Genomic DNA, 23,262 nt, shown 5'->3' with positions numbered 1-23,262 from the left:
CTACAAATCTCTCAGCGGTAATACTATATTGCATGCTGACAGCGGCCATCCTACACACACTATTCAATCCATTCCTGTTGGGGAATTTACTAGAATTAAACGTAATTGCGGTAATGAGAGCATCTTGAAAAATGAAATAAATGTAGTCTCTGGAAAATTGAAACGTCGCAATTATACATCTTGGATGTTGAACAGAGCGCAAAGAATTGTTGATCTAAATAAAGTGATAATTTAATCACACCTAAAACATCGATGTCCCCTGCATCTACCTCTGCTGACAAGAAGAATAAACCCTATATTTGTTTTCAATTTAGTTCACAGTTCAATAAAATCAAAAGCATTGTCAACAAATTTCTGCCTATTCTCTATGAGGATGCTAGTTTGGCTAAAATTTTAAGCACAGGAGTAAATGTAGTACCCAGAAGAGCTTTGACTATTGGTAATCGAATTTCACCAAGTATGTTTCATTCCCATACAAATAAAAGTAGAACCTGGTTGGATTGTACCGGTTTCTATAGATGTGGCAGTAATAGATGTAAAACTTGTGCTCACACATTGGTTACTAAGACATTTAATGATTCTAGTATTTCGAAGCATTTTTATATAAAGCAGTTTATCAATTGTAATACTACTTTTGTGGTCTATAAGATTGATTGCACAGCTTGTAATTTGTCTTATGTCGGCTGCACTTCTCGTAAGTTGAAAATACGAAATAATGAGCATTTACATGATATAGAGAAGTCATGTGATTCCTTTCGTTCAGTGTCGGCAGCATCTAGGCATTTCATTACTCAACACGCCAGCAACACTGATTGCTTTCGTGCTTATGGCATTGAACGTGTTAATAAACCTTTGCAAGGGGGCAATTCCAGGCGTTGTCTCTTGATGCGTGAAGCATTTTGGATTTATTATTTGAACACTCGTTTTCCTGCTGGTCTTAACAAGCGCAATGAATTAATGTACCATTATTAACGTTTCAGTCATGAGCATTTTTTGATATTAATGTTTATGTTCATATTTAATCTCTATTTATTAGTGTGTATATGTAATAATTCTTTTTTTAGTATGTATCGCATTTTGCCAATAGGACCTTTCCTTATCATGTGAACTGGGGGTTGATGTTCATTGGTTGGTGGTGGCTATATAATGTTATTTGTCTATTCATCTGTAGCTCTGACAAAGATCTGTAAAGATCGAAACGCGTTGCTCGTTTCCTGGTGTGCTATGGAGAGTTACTCAGTCTATGTTTTTACCATGGATTAATAAAGGATCGATATTTTAAAATTTTGGAGCTGGAACAAAGTTTTTTCTTCTCTCTACTTACCACCACGCGGATCAACGTGGAGTTCCGTGCACCTGCTGTGGCTGCCTGGTGAGCTGGCTTTTGTTTGTTTCTGTTATCTTTAACCCTTTTAAATATAATTTCTTCTTCAACTTGCATAACTTTTCACAATAACAGTAATTTTGATCAGGGCTGCCCAAACTTTTACATGCCAATATATACTGTATATATATATATATATATATATATATATATACATACAGTTAGGGCCAGAAATATTTGGACAGTGACACAATTTTCGCGAGTTGGGCTCTGCATGCCACCACATTGGATTTGAAATGAAACCTCTACAACAGAATTCAAGTGCAGATTGTAACGTTTAATTTGAAGGGTTGAACAAAAATATCTGATAGAAAATGTAGGAATTGTACACATTTCTTTACAAACACTCCACATTTTAGGAGGTCAAAAGTAATTGGACAAATAAACATAACCCAAACAAAATATTTTTATTTTCAATATTTTGTTGCAAATTCTTTGGAGGCAATCACTGCCTTAAGTCTGGAACCCATGGACATCACCAAACGCTGGGTTTCCTCCTTCTTAATGCTTTGCCAGGCCTTTACAGCCGCAGCCTTCAGGTCTTGCTTGTTTGTGGGTCTTTCCATCTTAAGTCTGGATTTGAGCAAGTGAAACGCATGCTCAATTGGGTTTAGATCTGGAGATTGACTTGGCCATTGCAGAATGTTCCACTTTTTGGCACTCATGAACTCCTGGGTAGCTTTGGCTGTATGCTTGGGGTCATTGTCCATCTGTACTATGAAGCGCCGTCCAATCAACTTTGCAGCATTTGGCTGAATCTGGGCTGAAAGTATATCCCGGTACACTTCAGAATTCATCCGGCTACTCTTGTCTGCTCTTATGTAATCAATAAACACAAGTGACCCAGTGCCATTGAAAGCCATGCATGCCCATGCCATCACGTTGCCTCCACCATGTTTTACAGAGGATGTGGTGTGCTTTGGATCATGTGCCGTTCCCTTTCTTCTCCAAACTTTTTTCTTCCCATCATTCTGGTACAGGTTGATCTTTGTCTCATCTGTCCATAGAATACTTTTCCAGAACTGAGCTGGCTTCTTGAGGTGTTTTTCTGCAAATTTAACTCTGGCCTGTCTATTTTTGGTATTGATGAATGGTTTGCATCTAGATGTGAACCCTTTGTATTTACTGTCATGGAGTCTTCTCTTTACTGTTGACTTAGAGACAGATACACCTACTTCACTGAGAGTGTTCTGGACTTCAGTTGATGTTGTGAATGGGTTCTTCTTCACCAAATTAAGAATGCGGCGATCATCCACCACTGTTGTCATCCGTGGACGCCCAGGCCTTTTTGAGTTCCCAAGCTCACCAGTCAATTCCTTTTTTCTCAGAATGTACCCAACTGTTGATTTTGCTACTCCAAGCATGTCTGCTATCTCTCTGATGGATTTTTTCTTTTTTTTCAGCCTCAGGATGTTCTGCTTCACCTCAATTGAGAGTTCCTTTGACCGCATGTTGTCTGCTCACAGCAACAGCTTCCAAATGCAAAACCACACACCTGGAATCCACCCCTGACCTTTTAACTACTTCATTGATTACAGGTTAACGAGGGAGACGCCTTCAGAGTTAATTGCAGCCCTTAGAGTCCATTGTCCAATTACTTTTGGTCCCTTGAAAAAGAGGACGCTATGCATTACAGAGCTATGATTCCTAAAACCTTTCTCCGATTTGGATGTGGAAACTATCATATTGCAGCTGGGAGTGTGCACTTTCAGCCCATATTATATATATAATTGTATTTCTGAACATGTTTTTGTAAACAGCTAAAATAACAAAACTTGTGTCACTGTCCAAATATTTCTGTCCCTAACTGTATATATATATATATATGGAGGTGAGGTCCTCCTGGATGGCAAAAATGTGTCACTGAGATTGCTGGCCTCCGTGATGTACGTTCTGGAAGAAAGTGCACAAGTAACAACAGGTTAATAAGATGGTTTTATTTTGACTGGATTTTGGGTCTGTGATTTATGAGTCACCAAAAGACCCTGTGTGGGAAAAATCTCTCCCATACTCCAGTCTGGGTCTTACAGGCTTACTAACAGGCAGCTGGACATAGCTCAGTAATGGTGTTGCGCTGAGGCAGGAGCAAGACTGTTCATGGTGGACATATAAATGAAGTAGGTTTGCAAGCACTCCAATATTTGACAATTACAAAGGGCACGTAGACACAAACAAGATGCACCGTCAAAAAAGTTCCAAGTTGTCCACTTGAAAAAATAATCTATAAAAGAAAGAGACAGCATCTAATTCAGGTGAAAAAAAGCTCAGGGTTCCATTTGTTCTGGCGTAGATGCGACATTTCGACCAGCCATAGGTCTTTTTCAAGTGTTCATTATAGACAGTCTGAGAAGTGCCTGTGACAGCAACTTGATAAGATCATTTCATTTATTTTGCCTCACCCAAAAGAAAGGACTGTTTTTCTTATAAATTTGTGGTGAGGAAATCTGTTTTTTTTCCTTTTCAAGCTGAGAAGTCTGTGAAGGACAATAAACTTCACTTTGTTTTAATTAAAATCCTGTACCTGTGTATATCCAACTGACATACAAAACATGCAGGCAACTAAGACTGGATAAATGAATGGTCGGTAAGTATTACATTTACCCAGGAATCGACTTCAATGCCACCATGATCTGTATATCCCAATTTTAAATTCTCGTTGGTCTTTAGTGCCACAAGCCATGAAAGTCGCTGCCTCTAAATACTTTTCATTCTCTGTACACTGAGATAATTAGAAGGTATATGGTGGCAAGGACCAAATCTGATCATTTGCCATCTTTTGTGGTATGGTGATTCAGCCATGAAATATGGGTCATATTTATTATCCTTACATGATGTCATTGCAGTTGATGTCTTAGGAGTGATACAAAAGAAGAGGAAATAAGAACTAAAATTAGAATCAAGCATATTGTAAACTTTTAATTAGAACCTTCTCATATAAATTAGTGATTCACACAGGGAGCGTAAGAGGAAGGAGAGGATCAAAGCAAAATCAATATACTGTAGTACTAGATGTACTGTCTGCCTCATTGCTCTCAATTATTGAGAAATTAACTTACTGTTCTATAGGAAACATTGACATAAATTAAATGGCATTAGTATGAGCACATCAGATTTTAAAAACGGTCTTCGAATATATTTTAGAAATTTCAATTCATGCTTGTTTCCTTATTTAACATATTCCTAGTCAATGTTGAACAGACATAACATATTATAGCTATTACTATAACTCATTAATAATAATAATTGCAATATCAATAATCTTTACTTTTTATAGTGTTAATATTTTCAAAGTTTCTAATTTTCAGAACGAGTCATGCATAAAGAAAATAGAAGTGAAGGTTCTGTTCCCAAGACCTTATACGCTATGAGAAAGCCGTGACCCCAAATGTAAAAGTGCTTGTTTTGTACAATGATCCAGGTATGCTTTATTAAAAACAGGTTAGTAGTAGCAGCTAAAACTGCATGAACAAATCATGAACCAGTATCTGAACAGATATGAAATGTATCTTTATGCAAAGGGATAGTACTAAGTAAAGATATGAGGCTGTGAGGAATAATGTAGAAGGAAATGGAATTGAAAAATTAGGCAGATGTAAATTTGCTAAGATAAATGTGTCTGAACTTGGATGCAATCTGAAGTAAAAAAAAAGATGAAAGTTAATTTTTTTTTAGAAAGAACGCCATTTAGTGCAAGATTTGTATTAATTTATTATTTTTTCTTTAATGAAAGTGGTTGTCTACTACTGGGACTACCGCTTATTAAACTAAATGTTCGGCCCCGATAAAATAATAAAGCCTATACTCACCTCTGGTTCCTTCACCATTCCCGCAGTCTCGGCACTCGCTCTACCCATGGCTATGATGCAGTGTTGTTACACCCGACCCCAGTGCCCAATTAACGCTGATGCCATTTGTCTCTGCTTTAAATCAAACCAAACATCAAGTGAAGACTGGGATGAGCTGCAGCACTGACTTCCTCTTCATGTTCAGTTTTTCCGAAGGTGGAGAGAGTAACGCCAGCCCCGATTGGGTTTTGGGCGTCACGTGTCATTCCACCACATCACAGCCCCAGGGCAGTGAGTGCCATCACCGCTGGAATAGGGCCGAACATTTAGTTTAAGAAGTTGTTGTCCTAGTAGTGGACAACCCCCTAAAGGTGTTTGTACCAAGTATGGAAGTTATGCTTTGCATGTTTGGTCCCTTTTTTGGGATCTATGGGGGTCTCTGCAGTTAGAACCCAATGATCGGGAAGTTATGTCCTTACCCATGGATAAGGAATAACTTCCTAAAAACACTGCTGTATTGGCAGGAGCATAACGATCTTGGCATGTGATGGAAGGCGGCTTCTCGAGACAAGTGCTATTTTCAACTGGAGGTGTATCTTTGGACGAATGCTAATCTGAGAACTATTATGAAGCAGAAAACCACTTACTCTACAGCTGCAGTCCTATCAGAGGTACGCAACCGCAGATCACACAGGCTTCACGCCAAAGGTGGTGCCTTGGTATGCGGCGTGATGTCGGCATGCTCTGCAGCTGCGATCAGGGTCGCCAACAATCCAGAAGTTCCAGGAGAGTGCATAAAAAAGGCACTTTTTCCCCCGCCTGTAAGAAAAAGTCCATAATTTTTTTGAAGCTGAAGAAACTTATTCAGATTATTATATGACTGTAATTATCATTATTTTACATTATACAGTGAATGCAGCTAATATCTTGATATCAGAATTACGGGTTGTAGACATGCAGCGTCGGAATGGAGTAGTTTGGGCCCACAGGAAAGAGAAGGAGATCCAGCTCAACGAAATAGTGAAAAATCCATAATTTATTTCACTTAAAATATAGTGATAGGACAAAACATCAGCATACAGAAAAAATAATAAAAACAAGGTCAACGCGTTTCCGGTGACTAAGCACCCATAATCATGATCATGATTAAGGGTGCTTAGTCACCGGAAACGCGTTGACCTTGTTTTTATAATTTTTTCTGTATGCTGATGTTTTGTCCTTTCACTATATTTTAAGTGAAATAAATTATGGATTTTTCACTATTTCGTTGAGCTGGATCTCCTTCTCTTTCCTGTTCGTCCACGCCATGACACAGCGGTTCCGTGCTCCGAGCTCCTGGGAATGTCGGTATGGTGAGCTGGATTTTGTTTTTCCTAGTTTGGGCCCACCAGAGAAAATCATTCCTGGGGCCCACCATATTTTAGGGGTACTAGCTGCAGAGTCTTCTCTAAGCTTCCTTCTAGTCAGGGAATTTTTTCCTACTATATACATGTCCAAACAATCACCTGACAAACCAACAAAACCCTCATTTGTTGGGTGCAATGCTTTTTATGCTTGATTTAAAAACATCCTTATGGGCAGCATATAATTTTGTGTAAATAAGACAAGTGCAGTCGAGAACAATGACATTCTATAAGAACAGAAATATTGTATTAATTAAACATGTACCACACACACACACTAAACTTATGACACATACACACCAGTCACATGCTAGACACAGGATACATACACTCCAGTCGCAAGCTAGACAAAAGACTAGTGAAGAGCGAGTGTACTTGTTGCTGCTTGATTACATGTGGGGATTCCCTAGCAGCCAGGCAACCCCCACATGAACTCAGGCTGGCTAGTAGCTGGAAATCATTCAGCTGCCGAGATGAAAACTAAATCTCCAAGCAGTCATAAATACTCGAAGGTCACCCGAGCGTACACTCGCTCATCACTACAAATGACACATACAAACCAGTCACATGCTAGACGCAAGATACATATACACCAGTCATATTCTAGACAGAGAACACATACACACCAGTCACATGCTAGACACAGAATATATACACAATTGTCACAAGCTAGACATAGGATACATATACACCAGTCACATGCTAGACACAGGACACATACACACCAGTCACACGCTAGACACAGGATACATATACACCAGTCACATGACACATACAGTACCCACAAGTCACACACTAGACACAGGATACATAAACACCAGCCACACACTGGACACAGGATACATACACACCAGATACAGCATACACAGCAGTCACACAATAGACACATGACACACACACTAGTCACATATATATATATATCTACTATATAATTGTCTAAGGGTCACTTCTGTCTGTCCTTCTGTCTGTCTGTCTGTCACGGATATTCATTGGTCGCCGCTTCTGTCTGTCATGGAAATCCAAGTCGCTGATTGGTCGTGACAAAATGCCCACGACCATTGCCACGACCAATCAGCGACGGGCACAGTCCGGCGGCAAAATGGTCGCTCTTTCCTCCCCGCAGTCAGTTCCCGCTCCATACTCCCCTCCAGCCAGCCCTCACACAGGGTTAATGCCAGTGTTACCAGAGCGTGGTGTAACGCACTCCGGTAATGCAGCTATTAACCATGTGTGACCAACTTCTTACTATTGATGCTGTGTATTCAGCATCAATAATAAAAAGATCTAATGTTACAAATTATAATAATAATAAAAAAAGGTTATTCTCACCCTCCGACGTCGCGCTGTCCTCGGCAGTGCAAGTGGCAGGTTCCGGTGCCAAGGATGCTATGCGAGAAGGACCTTCCATGACGTCACGCTCATGTGACCACGACATCATCACAGGTCCTGCGCTCATACCAACCCTGGGACCAGAACCTACCACGTGCACCGCACACAGGCGCTAGGACTACACGGGGCCCTCGGAAGGTGAGTATATGTTTATTTTTTATTTTAAGTATTTTTTAACCACGCATATAGTGGCCACATTGCTATATACTATGTGGGCTGTGTTACATACTGCGTGGGCTGCGTTATATACTACATGGCTGCTATATACTATGTGGGCAGTGTTATATACTATGTGGGCAATGTTATATACTGCGTGGGCTGCGTTATATACTGCATGGCTGCTATATACTACGTGGCCAGTGTTATATACTATGTGGGCAATGTTATATACTGTGTGGGCTGCGTTATATACTGTTTGGGCTGTGTTATATACTGCGTGGCCTGTATTAATGCATCGGGTATTCAAGAATATGTTGTGGCCTGTGCTATATACTATGTGGCTGCTATATACATACATATTCTGGAATACCCGATGCGTTAGAATCGGGCCACTATATATATATATATATATATATATATATACAAAAGAGCAGGAGTGGATGATGGGAGTATTCATCAGCCTGTGCTCTAAATAAATAATAATAAAAAAAATGCGATGTTTTCTGGCATAGCACTCGCCCGTATTCTATGGTAGTGTGATGCCGGCATTCATCAGCCACTCCTGCACTGTAAATACAGTTATATGAAAAAGTTTGGGCACCCCTATTAATCTTAAGCTTAATGTTTTATAAAAATTGTTTTTTTGCAACAGCTATTTCAGTTTCATATATCTAATAACTGTTGGACACAGTAATGTTTCTGCCTTAAAATGAGGTTTATTGTACTAACAGAAAATGTGCAATCTGCATTCAAACAAAATTTGACAGGTGCATAAGTATGGGCACCCTTATCATTTTCTTGTTTTAAATACTCCTACCTGCTTTTTACTGACTTACTAAAGCACTTTCTTTGGTTTTCTAACCTCATTGAGCTTTGAACTTAATAGCCAGGTGTATGCAATCATGAGAAAAGCTACTTAAAGTGGCCACTTGCAAGTTGTTCTCCTGTTTGAATCTCCTCTGAAGAGTGGCATCATGGGCTCCTCAAAACAACTGTCTAATGATCTGAAAACAAAGATTATTCAACATAGTTGTTCAGGGGAAGGATACAAAAAGCTGTCTCAGAGATTTAACCTGTCAATTTCCACTGTGAGGAATATAGTAAGGAAATGGAAGAACACAGGTACAGTTCTTGTTAAGGCCAGAAGTGACAGGCCAAGAAAAACATCAGAAAGGCAGAGAAGAAGAATGGTGAGCAGTCAAGGACAATCCTCAGACCACCTCCAGAGAGCTGCAGCATCAACTTGCTGCAGATGGTGTCACTGTGCATTGGTCAACTATACAACACACTTTGCACAAGGAGAAGCTGTATGGGAGAGTGATGCGAAAGAAGCCGTTTCTGCAAGCACGCCACAAACAGAGTCGGCTGAGGTATGCAAAAGCACATTTGGAGAAGCCAATTTATTTTTGGAAGAAGGTCCTGTGGACTGATGAAACCAAGATTGAGTTGTTTGGTCATACAAAAAGGCGTTATGCATGGCGGCCAAAAAACACAGCATTCCAAGAAAAACACTTGCTACCCGCAGTAAAATTTGGTGGAGTTTCCATCATGCTTTGGGGCTGTGTGGCCACTGCCGGCATCGGGAATCTTGTTAAAGTTGAGGGACGCATGGATTCCTCTCAGTATCAGCAGATTCTTGACAATAATGTTCATGAATCAGTGACAAAGTTGAAGTTACGCAGGGGATGGATCTTTCAGCAAGACAATGATCCAAAAAAACGCTCCAAATCTACTCAGGCATTCATGCAGTGGAACAATTACACTGTTCCGGAATGGCCATCCCAGTCCCCAGACCTGAATATCATTGAACATCTGTGGGATCATTTGAAGAGGGCTGTCCATGCTCAGCGACCATCAAACTTAACTGAACTGGAATTGTTTTGTAAAGAGGAATGGTCAAAAATACCTTCATCCAGGATCCAGGAACTCATTAAAAGCTACAGGAAGCGACTTGAGGCTGTTATTTTTGCAAAAGGAGGATCTACTAAATATTAATGTCACTTTTCTGGTGGTGTGCCCATACTTATGCACCTGTCAAATTTTGTTTGAATGCAGATTGCACATTTTCTGTTAGTACAATAAACCTCATTTCAAGGCAGAAACATGACTGTGTCCAACAGTTATTAGATATATGAAACTGAAATAGCTGTTGCAAACATTTTTTTTTTTATAAACTATTAAGCTTAAGGTTAATAGGGGTGCCCAAACTTTTTCATATAACTGTAAATAATTAAAAAAAGACTGAGTTGGCTCCCCTGTATTTTTGATAACCAGTCAGGCAAAACTGACAGCTGGGGGCTGCAGTCCTCAGCCGTCAGCGTTCGCAAGGCTGATTATCAAGAATAGAGGGGTCCCCATGCTGTTTTTTTAAATTATTTAAATAAATAATTTTAATAAACGATGTGGGATCCCCATTTTTGATAACCAGCCTTGCTCATCAGACAGCTGGGACATGGTATTCTCAGTCTGGTAAGGGGTCACTCATTTTGCCCTCCCCCCAGTCTAAAAACAGCAGCCCAAAGCAGCCTAGAAAAGGCGCATCTATTAGATGCACCAATTGTGGTGCTTTGCCTGGCTTTTCCCACTTGCCCTGTAGCGCTGTCAAGTGTGATTCATATTTGTGGGGTTGACGTCACTTTTGTATTGTCTGTATTGTCTGGTGACATCAAGCCCAATGTCTATAAGGCACCTATCCATTACTAATTTTATAGTTATATGGCAAATAAAGACACAGCAAGAATAAAGTCTTTTAATTGAAAGAATGACACAGACTCCTTTAATGATTCTAAATTAAACCATACTCACATCATCACCCATTCCATTGAAGCCACCAACTCCTGTAATAAAACAAAAATAAAAAACAACCATATCCCTTACCTGTCCGTCGTTCTGTCCCACGCCATAATCCAGGTCTGGGGATAAATAGTTATCAACCTGGACAGTGCCAAGATGCGACCAGGCTGAGGACCACTCAGGATTGAGCTGCTGCGAGAACAGCATCAGTGAGCAGTGGTGACGTCATCGAGGTTATCGCCGGTCACTGAGCCTGTGTTTCCAGCCGGAACCCAAAACTGTGGTGACATTGATGAGATCCCCGCTAACACTGTGAGAAAGTCTTACGGTGCAGCGCTGAGCTCACAGAGTTCATCGCAGTTCACTTTGAGAAATTTCTCACGTGAACTGCGGTGAACTCACCCCTGCACCGTGAGGCTTTTTCTCACTCCCCCCTTTTCCAAACAGCCCCTCCTCATCCCCCTTCTCCACACAGCCCCTAATCATCCTCCCTTTTCCACACAGCCACTAATCATCCCCCCTTTTCCACAAAGCCCCTCATAATCCCCCCTTTTTCACCAAGCCCATCATCCCCCCTTTTCTACAAAGCCCATCACCCCCCTTTTCCACAAAGCGCATCACCCCCCTTTTACAAAAAATCCATCATCCCCCTTTCAATAAAAGCCCATCACCCCCCCTTTTCTCACAAAACTCATCATTCCCCCTTCTTTTCCACAAACCCATCATCCCCTCTTTCCACACAGCCCCTCATCATCATCCACCTTCTCCGCACAGCCACTCATCAACCCCCTTCTCCACACAGCCCCTCATCACCTTCCCTATGCAGCCCCACTCAAGTTACATCAACTCTTTCCAAAATATATCCTCAGAGCACTCACAGTCCTGGGCCCTTATTCCCATCTGTACATGGGTCCATTGTGCAGCCCCTCAATCCTCTCCTCACAGGGCTCCATGGTGCAGCCCCTCATTTCCCTCCTCTCAACTCCAGCAGCCTGAGCACATTGCTACTTTCTGCTATCGGGTCTTTGCTGGACTGAAGGAGGCCCCTTCCCTTCCGGTGTCATCATTCCCTCAAAAAACTCAACTCTGTTCTAGGCGCTACTGTGCTGTGTGTGTGTGCAGTTTCACTGTCTGTGATTATGCTGGTTTTGCTGTGCATGTGTTATTCGATACCCGGTGCTGGCGGACCGTCTGCACTGCTCAGCAACAAATGATGTGAAGCGAGTGCTTTCTCATCACCTGCAGGTGTCGGCTTCTATTGATCTCATCAAGCACTCCACAGCTGAGAGAGCTGTGAGCGCAATGAGATCAAAAGAAGCCGGCAGCAGTAGGTGATGAGAAAGAACTCACTTCACATCACTTGTTGCCGAGCAGTGCAGACGCCCTCCAGCACTGGGTATGGAATAACGCACTTACTACTTGGTGCACGTGATAGGAATGCAGGGCAGAGCAGGCGCTAATGTGAAAGGAGTTGTGCTGGTCAGGGGGTGAGCCCACCAGAGGATTCTCCGATTTCCAGGTGAGCCAGTCCGACCCTGTAGACATGTATCACTTATGATCATAATGATTTGTTTCTGTTATCCAATGTGTATTTTTTTACATATTCTGTCCATGATTTTTTGATAAGCTGTCTAGAAAAAATAAAAAGTCAAGTTGGCAACCCTGGGTGTGGAACCTCTGATAGGCCTGCGTCTGTACAGTAAGTGTGGGCAGGAATCAATTCAGGAGGAACAAAAAGAGGACAAAGTGGGCACTAGTGAGAGTTTTTCTTTTAATAATAGTGGGTGGAGAATCACTGTGGGGGCATTACTTCTAGATGAGGCCACATAAGGAGAAGTATTAATGTGAGGGAATCACCATTGGAGGCTATACTACTGAATGAGGCCACATAAAGGGCATTATTAATGTATTGGGGCATATAGGGGTGAAAGTATTAATGTAGTGGGCCATAAAGGTGATATTATAACTATATGGGGGTCACATAGGGGGACATTATTACTATACTAGATGGTGGCCCGATTCTAACGCATCGGGTATTCTAGAATATGTATGTAGTTTATTTATGAAGTTTTCAGAATAATGCAATTTATACACAGGATTCAGCCGGCCGGGCGCTACCAATTAGCAAAGCGTGGTTCAAATTCTGCGCCAATTCGCGGGCAGACTGCTCCTGTCGCTGATTGTTCACGGCCGGGCGTGACCAATCAGTGAAGCCAGGGCCAGCTCCAGGTTTTTGATTTCCCCGGGCGAAAGAAGTCTCAGTGGGCCCCACTCTTTAACACATACCATGATTCATGATGGACAGATACAGCAGAGAAATATAGCACAGCCAAGCAGTGTATAACACAGTCCACGTAGCATATAACACAGCCTACATAGCATATAACACAGCCCACGTAGTATATAGCACAGCCCATGTAGCATATAGTACAGCCCACATAGTATATTGCCCAGCCACGTAGTATATAGCACAGCCCACGTAGTATATTGCCCAGCCACGTAGTATATTGCCCAGCCACCTAGTGTATTGCACAGACACGTAGTATATTGTCCAGCCACGTACTATATTGCCCAGCCACATACTATATTGCCCAGCCACGTAGTATATTGCCCAGCCACGTAGCACATAGCACAGACATATAGTATATAGCACAGGCACGTAGTATATTGCCCAGCCACATAGTATATTGCCTAGCCACATAGTATATAGCAAAGTATTAATGTATGAAGTCACATAAGGTGACATTATTACTATAGGAGGCAATATTAATGTTTAGGGATTACGCCACACAGGAGGACATTAATGTATGAGTCCACATAGGGGGACATTATTACTATATAAGGACAAATATGTGGAGAAGTATTAATCTACTAGATTGTGGCCCGATTCTAACGCATCGGGTATTCTAGAATATGCATGTCCCCGTAGTATATGGACAATGATGATTCCAGAATTCGCGGCAGACTGTGTCCGTCGCTGATTGGTCGAGGCAACCTTTATGACATCATCGTCGCCATGGCAACCATTATGACATCATCGTCACTGTGCCCATTGCTGATTGGTCGAGGCCTGGCGGCCTCGATCAATCAGAAACGCGGGATGTCTACGTCCTTTATGACATCATCGTCGCTGTGCCCGTCGCTGATTGGTTGAGACCTGGCGGCCTCGACCAATCAGAGACGCGGGATTTCTACGTCGATGCTGTGCCCGTCGCTGATTGGTCGAGGCCTGGCGGCATCGACCAATCAGAGAGGCGGGATTTCCAGGACAGACAGACAGAAAGACAGACAGACAGAAAGACAGACAGACGGAAAAACCCTTAGGCAATTATATATATAGATGAGAACACATAGAACATTATTTTTATATGAGGTCAATATCAATTTATGTGGGTGTCACCATATAGGAGGACATTAATAATGTATGGGGCCTCATAGGGGACATTGCACCATGTTCCAAATTATTATGCAAATTACATATTTTTCGGATTTTCCTAAATGATGGTGCAAATGAGAGTCAGTCTAATAAAAGTCATCACCCGTTACAGTATACATTGAATTTTATTGAAGAAACCTGCAAATGATAACAGTATAATCTCCAAAATGAATAAAAACTTTAAATGCACTGCTTCAAATTATTAGGCACAGTAGAATGCTCATTTGTTGAATTTGCAGCATTAGGAGGTCACATTCACTGAACAAAAAAGCTATTTAACTCCAAAACATCCTAACAGGCCAAGTTACATGTTAACATGGGAACCCTTCTTTGATATCACCTTCACAGTTCTTGCATCCATTGAACTTGTGAGTTTTTGGAGAGTTTCTGCTTGTGTTTCTTTGCATGAAGTCAGAATAGCCGCCCAGTGCTGCTGTTTTGATGTGAACTGCGTCCCACCCTCATAGATCTTTTGCTTGATGCTACTCCAAAGATTCTCTATAGGGTTAAGGTCAGGGGAAGATGGCGGCCACACCATGAGTTTATCTCCTTTTATGCCCATAGCAGCCAATGACTCAGAGGTGTTCTTTGCAGCATGAGATGGTGCATTGTCATGTATGAAGATGATTTTGCTCCTGATGACACGTTTCTGCTTTATACACGATGGAAGAAAGTTGTCAGTCAGAAACTCTATCTACTTTGCAGAGGTCATTTTCACACCTTCAGGAACTTACCAGCTGTTTCCCCATGATTCCGGCCCAAAACATGACTCCTCTACCTCCTTGCTGACCTCGCAGCCTTGTTGGGACATGGTGGCCATCCACCAACCATCCACTACTCCATCCATCTGGACCATCCAGGGTTGCTCGACACTCAGTAAACAAGACTGTTTGAAAATTAGTCTTCATGTATGTCTGGGCCCACTGCAACCGTTTCTGCTTGTGAACACTGTTTAGGGGTGGCCGAATAGTAGGTTTATGCACCACAGCAAGTCTTTGAAGGATCCTGCACCTTGAGGTTCGAGTGACTCCAGAGGCAGCAGCAGCTTCAATTCACTGTTTGATGCTTTGTAATGGTATTTTGGCAGCTGCTCTCTTAATCCAGTGAACTAGTCAGGCAGAAACCTTCCTCATTATGCCTTTATCTGCATGAACTCTGTCTTTGCTCTGTTTCACTCACAAATCTGTTCACAGTATGATGATCACTCCTAAGTTTTCGTGAAATATCTAATGTTTTCATACCTTGTCCAAGACATTGCACTATTTAACACTTTTCAGCAGCAGAGAGATCCTTTTTATTTCCGATATAGCTTGAAACCTGTGGCTTGCTTAATAATGTGGGACATCATTTTTAAGTAGTTTTCTTTTAATTAGAATCACCTGGAAAACTAATTATCACATGTGTTTAAGATTGATATTAGTGATCCATTGAGCCCTGAGACATAATACCATCCACGAGTTTATTTGAAAATCAAAACAATTAAATCTTTATGACACTTAAATCCAATTTGCATAATAATTTGGAACACAGTGTATTATTAAATGGGGCCACATTGGGGAAATGAAATAGGCTGTCCCCTACATTAGCATTGAAGACCTATCTTTAGGATAGGTCATCAATGTCTGATTGGTTGGGGTTTGACATTCTGCAACTCCGCCAATCAGCTGCTATTGGTGGCGGCAGCAACTGCCGGCTGGAAGTACGCTGATGTTGGTCACTATCAGGGCCGGACTGGTCATCTGGCAATTCTGGCCCAGAAGGGCCTGTTTGGTCATGGGCTGCCTTTTCTGTTACGCTGTTAACAAAATTAGCGTTCTCAAGATACCCATACTGTTAAGAGTTGTGATGGAGCACAAAGTTGCTGATTCCGTCACTTACCCCAGAAGACCATGGGTATAATTAGACATATTGGTCTTGTAATTAAATCACCATTGTCCCATTTATATCACTGGCACTTCCTAATAGATATCAAAACACTTTTCGGACTGACAATCAATCAGCCGAATAAATTGAAGAGATCCAGAATTTAAATTTAAAATAAGGCTTTATTCATGTACAGTATATCCCGTGCCATAGTGCACAAGCACCAAAACTGAAGGTGGGGGGTCACATAAGTATAACAGGCTAAAAGCATACAGTGCCACATAGTAGAAAATAGTGCTGTATATAAACTTATTCCGTCACACTTTAGCTGCCTAAGCATACATACAGTGGATCCAGATAAAATGAAAAAGGACAGTAACAATAGCTACCTGTGGCTGACCCAGCGTCCCACCTCACCCCTTTTTAACGCGCGTTTCGCAATCCAGCTTCTTCCGGGGGCGTGTCTAGGGCCGGCAAGTATGGAGTTTTTATCTTACATAAGCGCCAATGGGCTGGGATATCCCGGTCATGTGATCTTAACTGTTGCCAAGTAACCTCAAGGCATTGTCGGCGCGTGCGTACTTCATCCCCACTACCTAAATAACACATCACTTCCGGATCTGCGCTCAATGGAACGCCTGCTAGTACGCAAGCGGTCCAATATAGAGCGCCTCCAAAAGTGTACAGGGTGGGGGAAGAGCGCATGCGCAACGCCTAGAGGAACGCTGTTATATGTGTAACAGGGGATCTAGTCATAGTATGTAAACCGAGGAAAAAAAGGACATCGTGCGGTGTGGATCGCTATATTGTGTACTGTGAGCGCCTCCGAAAGTATACAGGGTAGGAGAAGAGCGCATGCGCACCGCCTAGAGGAACACTGTTATATGTGTAACAGGGGATCTAGTCATAGTATGTAAACCGAGGAAAAAAGGACATCGTGCGGTGTGGATCGCTATATTGTGTACTGTGAACCTTAATATGACTCCTCTAAATATATTATTTTAGAAAGTGCTAAAGTGCCGAAAATTACCCGTAATACCAATTCATTATACGCACATAAGAAATAAGTAAAAGTGCTTCAGTGCATATCTGAATTTATTCATTCTGTGCATATTAATATATAAAAATTACATTATTTAAGGTGCCAATGAAGTAATTACCGTATATACTCGAGTATAAGCCGACCCGAGTATAAGCCGACCCCCCTAATTTTGCCACAAAAAACTGGGAAAACTTATTGACTCGAGTATAAGCCTAGGGTGGAAATGCAGCAGCTACCGGTGAATTTCAAAAATAAAAATAGATCATTATTTCCCCATAGCTGTGCCATACAGTGCTCTGCACCGTTCATATTTCCCCATAGCTGTGCCCCATATACAGTGCTCTGCACCGTTCATTGTGCCCCATAGCTGTGCCATATACGGTGCTCTGCACCGTTCATTGTGCCCCATAGCTGTGCCCCATATACGGTGCTCTGCACCGTTCACTGTGCCCCATAGATGTGCCATATACGGTGCTCTGCACCGTTCATTGTGCCCCATAGATGTGCCATATACGGTGCTCTGCACCGTTCATTGTGCCCCATAGATGTGCCATATACGGTGCTCTGCACCGTTCACTGTGCCCCATAGATGTGCCATATACGGTGCTCTGCACCGTTCACTGTGCCCCATAGATGCTCCACATAAATCTCTGCCGCCGCTGCTGCTGCTGCAATAAAAAAAAAAAAACACATACTCACCTCCCTTGATTGCAGCTCCCGGCGTCTCGTTCCGGCGCCTCCATCTTCCCGGCGTCTCTGCTCTGACTGATCAGGCAGAGGGCGCCGCGCACACTATATGCGTCATCGCGCCCTCTGCCTGAACAGTCAGAGCGCAGACGCCGGGAAGATGGAGGCGCCGGCCGGGAAGATGGAGCGACGCTCGGCGGCTGGAACGAGGACAGGTGAATATGCTATACTTACCTAGTCCTGGCGATCCTCGCGCTGTCCCTCTGCCTGGTCTTCGGTGCCGCAGCTTCTTTCTCTATCAGCGGTCACCGGCACCGCTGATTAGAGGAATGAATAGGCGGCTCCACCCCTATGGGAGGTGGAGCCGCTTATTCATTTCTGTAATGAGCGGTCCCACGTGACTGCTGAAGAGGGGAAGAAGCTGCAGCACAGAAGACCGTGGGACGGCAGGGACAGCGCGAGGATCGCTGGGACTAGGTAAGTATGCCTCAGCGCCCTCACCCCCTCACCCGCCGACCCTGCCACCCACCTTGACTCGAGTATAAGCCGAGAGGGGCACTTTCAGCCCAAAATTTTGGGCTGAAAATCTCGGCTTATACTCGAGTATATACGGTAAAAGTGACTAATGCAGAATAAATTTTAATTTTTTAATAAAATCGTGCCTAATAAAGTGCATAATTGTAGTATAAGGCCCACTGTGCAAAACCATTTATATCCCCTCTTATTAAAATACCTATATGCGGTATAAACCACCTACAAATCTCTCTTTATCCTAATTAATATCCTATCTTTGGAGCGTAGTATAGTAACATCCCACATATACTACCCACTACCCCTATACCTCTAAAGAAAACATATCCATCCATTTATAAACTTCACAAAGGCAAACTATATATAAAATTATGTATAATATCTTGATTTTCAGGAGAGGGTATCCGATTTTCTATCTTCAAATCCAGCATCCAATAGACGAGAAAAAACCCGCATCCTCTGTACAGCATACCAAAAACAGGAAGATATAAGGAGGCAACATAGATCACATAATCCTATAATTCAATAAAAAATAGTGTTAAAAAATCATAAAAACAACATTTATTATTTTTTAAAAACCCAACGAAAAAACTCTATACCCTATCCCATAAAAGAATGTCTCCTAAAAACATATGAAGTGGAATATATATACCCTATCTATAAGTCCGTCATGATATTATAAAAATGATGCAAATCCTAAATTTTCGTTGAGACCTTGTGGAGTCATAGTCCCCAACCTATAAATCCATTTACTCTCTAATTGGGATAGAGTCTTGCCTAGATCACCTCCACGTATATTAACATTAATCTGGTCAATGCCCCTAATTTTCAAGCCGCCAGCTTGACCACCATGATATTTCAAAAAGTGCCTGGGTAAGGTCTTCAGTGTTGTTGTATCCTCCACCATTCTTGCTTTGTTGATATCTCTAACATGCTCCCTTGTTCTCACTTTGAGCTCCCTGGTGGTTAATCCAATATATACCTTACCGCAAGGGCATTGGGCATGGTAAATGACTCCTCGGGAATTACAAGTGAGGTGCTTCCTAATCCCGTATGTTGTTGAGCCATCAAAATTACAAAAATCCGTGTCTTTAGTAAGGTTAAGGCATCCTTTACATATCCCACATGGGAAGAAACCTTTACGCTCACCTCCCAAAAATTTGGAGGGTCCAGATCCTGGGGCTTCATAATGACTCCTAACTAGAGCATCTTTAAGATTTCGTGAACGTCTGGCCACAAAGGCAGGGACGGGAGGTAGCACTTGTTTTAAGGTAGGGTCCACCATTAGGACCTCCCAATGTTTACGAATAATATTTGTTAAATTCGATCATTGACAGTTATAGGTTGAGATAAATCTCACCTGATTTTCGTTTTCATTCCCAACTTCTTTTTTCTGTTTGTATAGCAACTCATCCCGAGTGGATCTCCTAGCTCTCCTATGTCCTCTTTTTATGCATCGAGAGCTATATCCTCTTGCCACAAATCTCTGAGTCAAGTCTGTTGCCTGCTGCTCGAATAATTCCTCCTCCGAACATATCCTCTTAAGACGCAGGAATTGACCAATGGGAATTCCTCTAATAGTTGACTGAAGGTGGGATGAATCCGCTCGTAATAGTGCATTCGTAGCGGTAGGCTTCCTAAATACATCCGTACTTATCCGTCCTTCCTGTGTCATTGTAATTTTCAGGTCCAGGAAATTCAGGCTTCTACCAGTATGAAAGGTAAGTTTAATATTAATATTGTTGTTATTCAAATTACTCATAAAGCGATCAAGACCTTCTGAAGAACCCTCCCAGAAAAACAAGATATCATCCAAATATCTCATCCAGTTATGGACTAAGTCCACATCCTGGATGGCCTCCCCCTGAAAAATACTTCTTTCCCACGCCCCTAAAAATAAATTTGCATAAGCCGGGGCGCAGGATGCCCCCATTGCCGCACCTTGTATCTGGAGAAAAATGTTATTATTAAACGTAAAAACGTTATGATTCAAAATAAATTCCAAAAGAATCAAAATCAGGTCGGCAATGGGGGGGTGGATGTTACTTGTTTGTAGGAAACATTTTGTAGCTCGTAAACCATCCGTATGACGTATGGACGTGTACAACGCCTCTACGTCTGCTGTGACCATAATGACCCCATCCTCCATCTGCAATTGGTCAATCCGTTGAAGAACAGCTGTAGTGTCTTTAGTATAATAGGGTAATGTAGCAACTATAGGTTTTAGAAAGTAGTCGACTATATCCGATACAATTTCGCATAATCCCCCAATACCTGCAATGATAGGTCGTCCGGGTGGGTCCACGGGATTTTTATGGAGTTTGGGAATAATATAAAACGTTGGTAGTCTTGGATGAAGATTTTTCATAGTATCCAACAATTTCTTGGAGATAATCCCTTCATTAAAAGCTTTATCCAGAATGCTCACTAGCTGTTAGGAGTCGAGTTTCCTCTGCTGCACAGGGGGAATCTCGATCCGTCTCCGCTGCGGTCTCCCATTCTTCTCCAGCCGCAGTGGAGTCTACTCAGCAGGGACGTCGATCCCAGCGTCTCGCTCAGTCTGACTCTGCGAAGAGTTACTGCTGCTTCTCCTGCTTCTGCCATTGAAGCCAGTGCTGGGCAGCGGCGAGTGGACGTTTCTGGATCTAAGTCCTGCTTTTCTCTGTCTGAGCATGCCCAGGGCAGGGTCTCCCATTGGAGGTCGAGGGCCACATGTTCGGTCACATGCTCAGGTGCTGCAGTACATTCCATTGGTCCTTCTGGAAGGTCCTGAAAGGGCAAAACATGCTCAGGTACTGCAGCACTTTCCATTGGTCCTTCTGGAAGGTCCTGAAAGGGCAAAAACTTCAGTAGCAGCTTCCTGTGCTGCAACTATATAAACTGCGCATGACCGCACGGCCATGCGCTAGTATTGTCTTGATATTATGTGTGTGTGTAGATGGATGTATGTCGATGGATGAAAGCTCCTAAGTATCCCTCCCTAGAGTTGTTGACTGCTCGCGGATGATGGTAGCTATCTAGCGCCCGACTAACCATCTGCACGTAACACACATCACAGCGTCCTGTTGCTGTGTCCGCCAGTACGGCACCGTGCGCTTCCTCTGCGCTTTCCTTACCCAAGCCTGGGTGGTTAAGTGGCGTCCGTCAGTGCAGCACCGCACGCACTCTCGTGCCTATTGATTCTATTTTATAAGTTTCCTTACACACCCAGTTGCGGTGTTGTGCCAGCAAGTGTCTAATCGGACTTCAATCCTGTGTAGGGGTTGAGTCCGCTGACTTCTTGCTCGCGCTCTATGTGCGGTACTGCGCTCCTGTGACGCAACAGGATCGCTTCCTTCACGCAGGGTGAAGTTAATCCATGTGTGTATTCTTAGTACCGCCATATAGTCCGTCTTACTAGCAGCAGGGTCTTTTACCTGCACGGTGGACCTCGGACTGCGAACGCACCTAGTGTCATATCATCTATACTTGGTGCGTTCCGCCGGTCCTTAACATAATACTAGCGCCAAGGTCTGGCTAGTAAATGGCGGACGGTCAGCGTCTACAGCGGTACATCCAGCAGTTGGAGGGTAGGTTGGCGGCTCTAGAGCGTGCAACCTCAGCTGTGGACGTTACTGCTGTCGCTGTTCAGGCTGCTAGTGCAGCTGCAGCCAGTTTGTCCACTGCCACCCCTGCTCCGACCTTATCCCGTCTCCCGCTTCCAGACAAGTTTGCTGGTGACAGTAAGCTATGTCGGGGATTCGTGAGCCAGTGCTCCATACATCTCGAGCTGCTGGCTGCACGTTTTCCTACGGAACGGGCGAAAGTGGGATTCATTTTATCTCTTTTGTCGGGCAGGGCGTTCGAGTGGGCAATGCCGCTTTGGGAACGTGGTGATCGTGTGGTACAGAGTGCTCCTATCTTCCTGGACCCTCTGAGGCAGGTCTTTTTGGGACCCCGTGTCACCCACGATACCGCACTCCAATTGTTGGCAATTACTCAGGCTTCGTCCATGGTCAGCCAGTTCGCCATCCTATTCCGGACTCTAGCTTCTGAGCTGGAATGGCTGGATAAAGTTCTTATTCCGGTGTTATGGAAAGGACTGGCAGATCATGTAAAGGACGCCTTGGCCACCAGGGAGATTCCCGCCACACTGGAGGAGCTTATTACTATTGCTACCCGCATCGATCTCCGTTTTAACGAACGGAGGTTGGAGCGGACCCAGTGAAGGCAGAGGTTTCGGCTGGCTCCCACCTTTGCCAAACCTCTAGAATCTCCTGTAATGGCGTCCGACTCCCATGAGGCCATGGAGGTTTCTCGAGCGGGACCTAGGTCTCAGACCGCTCGAGTACCTGTGGTGTGTAAAAATTGCCAGCAACCGGGACATTACGCTAATAAATGTCCACGGCGGTCGGGAAAACGGTCGCGTCCAGTGTCCATTGGAGGAGGTTCACTGGACACAGCGGCATTTTCCTCCAAATTGTCCTTTAAAGGGACAATCCTGTTAGGCACATCCACTCTTACAGTAGAGCTTTGTGTGGATTCAGGAGCAGAGGGAAATTTTATGTCTTCTGCTTTTGCTCTGCACCACGCAATACCTCTGGTTATGCTTGCCAAACCAGTAACCGTTAGAGTGGTGAATGGGTCGACACTTCCGTTACAGATCACACATCAGACTGTCCCTTTCACGTTAGCCATGTCCCCATCCCACCAGGAGATTATTTCCCTTCTTGTCCTTCCCGAGGGAATGGATGAGATTCTGCTGGGAATACCCTGGCTCCGTTTCCACTCCCCACATATTGAGTGGACCT

Source organism: Ranitomeya imitator, chromosome 3 (genome assembly GCF_032444005.1).
Source record: "Ranitomeya imitator isolate aRanImi1 chromosome 3, aRanImi1.pri, whole genome shotgun sequence".
Taxonomy (NCBI): domain Eukaryota; kingdom Metazoa; phylum Chordata; class Amphibia; order Anura; family Dendrobatidae; genus Ranitomeya; species Ranitomeya imitator.
The sequence above is the reverse complement of the archived record's forward strand: the minus strand, read 5'-3'. Positions refer to the sequence as shown.